At 45.1% G+C, this 6,178-nt stretch overlaps 1 protein-coding gene across 5 annotated transcripts in view; it reads right to left on the reverse strand.

Moving 5' to 3' along the window:
- Positions 1 to 6,178, reverse strand: part of ZDHHC3 (zinc finger, DHHC-type containing 3) — a 59,240-nt gene that overhangs the window by 10,694 nt on the left and 42,368 nt on the right. The window lies entirely within an intron of this gene.

Consider the following 6,178-nt stretch of genomic DNA (forward strand, 5'->3'; position numbering starts at 1 on the left):
CCCTGGGCTGGGGGGGTGGGGCGCGGGGGCACATCTCCACATGTCTTCCAGTACTGTTGTAATTATGTTTCTTTGGAATATCAAAAAGGGCTATTTATTGTTACAGTCTAGAAGAAGTCCAGAGCACCCTGCAGAGCAAAGAGACAGACTACCTCAGAATGACTGAGGAAGTGGAACGAACCAGAACGTTGGAGTCTAAAGCATTCCAAGAAAAGGAACAACTGAGGTCAAAGCTGGAAGAATTCTATGAAGAAAGGGAGAGAACACTTCAGGTGCGTGTGTGTGTGTGTTTTCCTGTGCTTGGGCCGCGTGAATCACTAGGACCAACCAGAGTAAGACTCTTGTCTGACAGGGTGTCCTGTGGGTCAGACCTGCTGTAGCACACGCAGCTGCCTGTGTGTCTGTCTCCCTGCGCTCTCAGAGGCATGGAGTAATGTTACTTTTTAAGAAATGAACAGCAGCCGAAACCGGTTTGGCTCAGTGGATAGAGCGTCGGCCTGCGGACTGAAAGGTCCCAGGTTCGATTCCGGTCAAGGGCATGTACCTGGGTTGTGGGCACATCCCCAGTGGGAGATGTGCAGGAGGCAGCTGATCGATGTTTCTCTCCCATCGATGTTTCTAACTATCTATCTCTCTCCCTTCCTCTCTGTAAAAAATCAATAAAATATATTTAAAAAAAAAGAAATGAACAGCAGCTCATTGTCTCCTTCCTGGGTTGACTACCTGCAGGAGATGGAAATGTTAAGGAAGCAGGTGGAGTGTCTCGCTGAGGAAAATGGCAAGTTGCTAGGACACCAGAACCCAAACCAGAAGATCCACTACGTGGTGCGGCTGAAGAGGGAGAACGTGCGGCTCGCTGAGGTAACTGCTGTTTAAATGGTTGCTTAATTAAAATTGAATTTAATGATCAAATTGCTTATCTGCCTTCTTTAGGGAACTTCCTGAATTCAAAACAATTCAGTCTGCTATTCTAAGAATAATTCAGTCAGTTTTCATACACATCACATTTCTGTTTAATGTTGAGAAGTTTACAAATGTAATTTGTAGTTTTAATTTGAAATATAAATTTAATGAATGCCAAGAATAATTCTTCTTGTAAGAATTAGAGCCTTAATTTTTTTCTTTTCCTTTTTTAAAAAAATTACTTACCAGGAGACAGAAAAGTTGCGTGCTGAAAATGTATTTTTAAAAGAAATGAAAAAGAGTTTCTGATGAACTTCTGCACCCGTACATGTCCGGTGGCAGTCGGCCACCTGCTGTGTGGAGGGCAGCACCACTGCAGGGCCCAAACCAACTGTGAACTCCGGGGAAACCCTTTGCCTCTTAAAATAAAAGTCTATCGCTGATGTTTACAGTGGACACTGGTCAGGCTACGTGTCCCTGAGCTACTAACCCGATCTCCCTGAGTCTTGCGTGAGAAGCTCCCACAATAGTCAGTGCCCCCAAAACTTGCAGTGGGGGGTCATGGCTGATGGTGCAGCGTGTGTACAAAGCAAACTTGTTAATATAGATTATTTTTATATTCTTACTTGAATTCTCATGCACATTTTTATGACTGCAAACATGGCCATTTTTCAAAATGTAATAAATCTTTTTCAAATAAACAGTCCAATAAAGAAGCTCATGTGGTTCATTCTCTTGGTCATGCAACATATACCTAACGAGCACCTACTATATGCCAGGCACTGGTCACTTGTGAACAAGGCAAACAAAACCCCCTGCCCTCTCGGGACTTCTGTGTATCAGCACTTCGTGCCTTTTGATAGCAAATAATATTCCACTGTGTGGACGTGCCACACTTTATTCGTTCACCATTTGATGGACATCTGAACTGTTTGCAGTTTGGGACTATCATGCATAATGCTGCTATAAATCCAAGTACACGTCTTGGTGTAGACCTACGTTTCTTTTTTTTTATTTTTTTATTTTTATTAAATCTTTATTGTTCAGATTACATTTGTTCCTCTTTCTTTTTTCCCCCATAACTCCCCTCCTCCCAGTTCCCGCCCCACCCTCCGCCCTCACTCCCCACCCACTGTCCTCATCCATAGGTGCACGATTTTTGTCCAGTTTCTTCCCGCATCTCCCATTCCCCTTTCCCCGCCAAGAATAGTCAGTCCATTCCCTTTCTATGTCCCTGATTCATTATAATCACCAGTTCATTCTGTACATCAGATTATTTATTCACTTGATTCTTAGATTCACTTGTTGATAGATGCATGTTTGTTGTTCACAATTTGTATCTTTACCTTTTTCTTCTTCCTCTTCTTAAAGGATACCTTTCAGCATTTCGTATAATACTGGTTTAGTGGTGATGAACTCCTTTAGCTTTTCCTTATCTGTGAAGCTCTTTATCTGACCTTCAATTCTGAATGATAGCTTTGCTGGATAAAGTAATCTTGGTTGTAGGTTCTTGGTATTCATCACTTTGAATATTTCTTGCCATTCCCTTCTGGCCTGCAAAGTTTCTGTTGAGAAATCAGCTGACAGTCGTATGGGTATTCCCTTGTAGGTAATTGAGTCTCTTTCTCTTGCTGCTTTTAAGATTCTCTCTTTGTCTTTTGCTCTTGGCATTTTAATTATGATGTGTCTTGGTGTGGTCCTCTTTGGATTCCTTTTGTTTGGGGTTCTCTGCGCTTCTTGGACCTGTAAGTCCATTTCTTTCACCAGGTGGGGGAAGTTTTCTGCCATTATTTCTTCAAATAGGTTTTCAATATCTTGCTGTCTCTCATCTTCTGGCACCCCTATTATTCTGATGTTGGTACGCTTGAAGCTGTCCCAGAGGCTCCTTACACTATCTTCGTATTTTCGGATTCTTTTTTCATTTTGCTTTTCCGGTTGGGTGTTTTTTGCTTCTTCGCATTTCAAATCTTTGGCTTGATTCTTGCGCTCCTCTGGTCTGCTATTGGGTGTAATATTCTTTATTTCAGAGCGTGTATGCTTAATTTCTAGTTTCTTTATCATAGCATCGAGGGTCTCATTAGTTTTCGTGAGGCTCTCCAAAAGTTTATTGCAAGCCCTCAAAATTGCGTTTTTTAGCTCTATATCCTCCATTTCTGTCATGTTTTTTTGTCTCCGCATTTTTTATGCTTTCTTGGTGCACCCCCTAGTGGTCTTTGTGCGCAGTCTTGTTCTAGTTGAGCCTTGATTGTTGTAGTTAATACTAGAGGGATTTGACCACCAGGCCGACTGGCTGTGTGAATCAGCTGTGTCTGCCGCGGAAAACTTCTGTCCTCTGGGGAGGTGCTAATCTAGCCTTTGCCTGAGGCGATCCGGCAAATGGCTCTGCGCAGGGCTTGGGCGGGGCGGGCTCAACAGGGCGGGCGGAGGGAGCCGTTATGGTGCCCTCAGTCCTGTTCCCAGAGGCTCTGCTTCTCAGAACCCCCGGAACCGCTGCAAACCTCGGAGGGAAAGCTGCCTTCCAACTGATGCCAGACACTCCCGCTTCTCCCGTTTGGGTCCGAGTCCCCAGCGATTCGCCCGTATCTGGAGCTCAGAGTCTGAGACTCCCCCCTGACCGAAAACGACAACCGCGCTCTCAGCCACCAGCCCGCTTTGCGCGCGCACCTCCGCACCTGAGTATTTTCCACACTGCGCCTCCTCTGAGCCTCGGTATGCTGTTGTCTTTCCTTCTAGTTGAAGAGTCTCTCCTCAACCAGCCTTCCTGTGGTTCTGGGTGATGTCCGTTCCGTCTTTTAGTTGTATTTTTGAAGTGGTTGTTTGCGGCAGCAGTCTCCGGTGTTTACCTATGCCACCATCTTCTCTTGTCAAAAATGTTTTTCAAACTCCTATAAAACCCAATAACTTGACTGTAACTGTTGAGGTCCAGCCCCATCAGGTCCAGGCGTTCCCAAAGGTGTGGATGGAGTCGGCGAAGAAGGAATGACTCAGAGGCAGAGTTCAGTTGATCAGCATAGTTGGGTTCTCCAGCCAGGTTCTGTCTGGACCTACGTTTCTTACCTCTTGAGTAGAAACCTAGGAGTAGGATTGCTAGGTCACGTGGTAAGCGTGTGTTTAACTTGGTAAGACATTGCCTGCTTCCCAAATGCACTGTTTGGCTGCCCCATTTTCTGCTCCCACCAGCAGTGTGCTCCTGTTTCTCCACATCTACACCAACACTTGTCATTCAGGGTTTACACTATAACCATCCTGATGGGTGTGTACTGGTATACACTTCCAGTTTCCTAATGACTAATGATATTGAACACTTTACATATTATGGAAATATGACTCGGCAATAAAAAAGAGACACATGGATAAACCTTAAAAAAATGCTAAGTGAAAAGCCAGACTTAAAAGACCACAGTCTGTATGATTCCATATAAGTGAAATATCCAGAAAAGGCAACATTTTAGTGGTAGAAAGCAAATGATTAGTTGCCTGGGGGTGGAAATGACCGAATGGGCACAAGGGAACTTTTTGATGTGGTGGAAATGCTTTAAAACCGGTCTGTGGTGATGGTTACACAACTTTATAAATCTTCGAAAAATTAAACTCCATTCAAAATGGGTTAATTTAATGTTTTGTTATTCATACTTCAGTATAGCTAAAGAAAAACAAAACTAATTCATAGTTGAACTATCAAGGAGTAGTAGTAAATCCTTAGAGCCAGAGAGAGACAAGAAAGGAGCTCAGTGGAAGGTGGAAAGTAGACCTGTGACTGCCTTGGGGGTGGGAGAAGGTGGAGGATTGAAGCTGGTAATGAGGAGGATTGGGTCTTGTCACCTGTGAGTTTCCTAAGGCTGCTGCAACACATTATCACAAAAAATGGGTGGCTTCAAATAACAGAAATTTATTCTCCCACCGTTAGGGAGGCTAGAAGCCCAAAGTCAAGGTGTTGCTAAAGCTGGCCTCAGGGCTCCAGGGAGTGTGTTCTCTGCCTCTCTCAGTGTGTGGTGCTGCCAGCAGTCCTTGGTGTTCTTGGCTTATATATTGCATCACTCCAATCTCAGCCACTGTGGTCACATGGCATTCTCTCCTATGTCTCTGGTTCTTCTAACAAGAACATTATTTAGATTAGGGCCCACCCTAATGACCACATCTTAATTTTGATTACATCTGTAGTGACCAGTTTCCAAATAAGGTCACATTCACAGGTGCTAAGGGGTCAAGACTTCAACATACCTTTTGGGGGAACACAATTCAGCCCATAACATCACTCATAGCAAGGAGAGAGAGGTAAAGTCTTAGGCTAGCTCAGGACAGGGAGTTAGAACTGAGATTTCTGCAACACACAGTGAGTGCTGGGATTCTAGTCATCCTGGCAAACATCATTGATTGCCTCTTGCACATCCCCTACTGGAGATTGAGCTCAAAACCCAGGGCATGTGCTCAAAACCCAGGTATCGAACCCGTGACCTCCTGGTTCATACATTGGTCGACGCTCAACCACAGCCACACTGGCTGGGCTGAATCATGTTTTTTAAAAGTCCCATACTTATATGTAAACTTTTAAAACGTGTGCTATACATAAAACTAAATATGCATAGAGAAAAGGTACTCTATAACACGATTGTCCTTCATACATTTCAACACTTTATTTTTAAAGAAATACGACTTCTTAAACGAAAATGTTTTAAATATCTTTCAGTGCACAGGAAATTAGAAAGGAATGTTAATCCTGATTATCTTGATTATCTGAGTGGAGTGATTGTGAATGACATCTTTTCTAAGTTTCCTGCACTGAGCAGTGTATATCCATCTGGGCCTTCCCCCAAACCCTCACCTGAGCTGCCTTCTTGCTGAGTCTGGAGGTCTCTAGCGCCCTCTGCGGAAGCATCTCTCCATTTTGCGTTTATCAATTTGGAGAGTGCGGGTGAATCTGATTTTGATTCAGTGGGGGTGGGGCCAGGCCTGGGATTCGACATTTTTCATAAATGCCCATGGGAAGCCGATGCCGCACACACCAAGCGGCAGGGCTAGCTGCGAATTCTACCACCCCAGGACCACCGGGTCGGCCTCAGACATAGGTCGGGCGCTCGGATAAACCTAAACCTACCGCTAGAGGGCGCCCTCCGCCCGAGGGGACCGCTGGGGCTCGGGCCAGGTGACCCCGCCCCCTCAAGCCCCGCCCCTGCAAGGTTCTTGAAGGACCCGAATTGGACTCGGCTTACGTGAGCGCTGCGTCACGTGAGGCCACCGTCCAATCACGGCGCGCGCTCGGCCCTGCCACTGGCTG

This window comes from Myotis brandtii, unplaced genomic scaffold (assembly GCF_000412655.1).
Source record: "Myotis brandtii unplaced genomic scaffold, ASM41265v1 scaffold731, whole genome shotgun sequence".
Classification (NCBI taxonomy): Eukaryota; Metazoa; Chordata; class Mammalia; order Chiroptera; family Vespertilionidae; genus Myotis; species Myotis brandtii.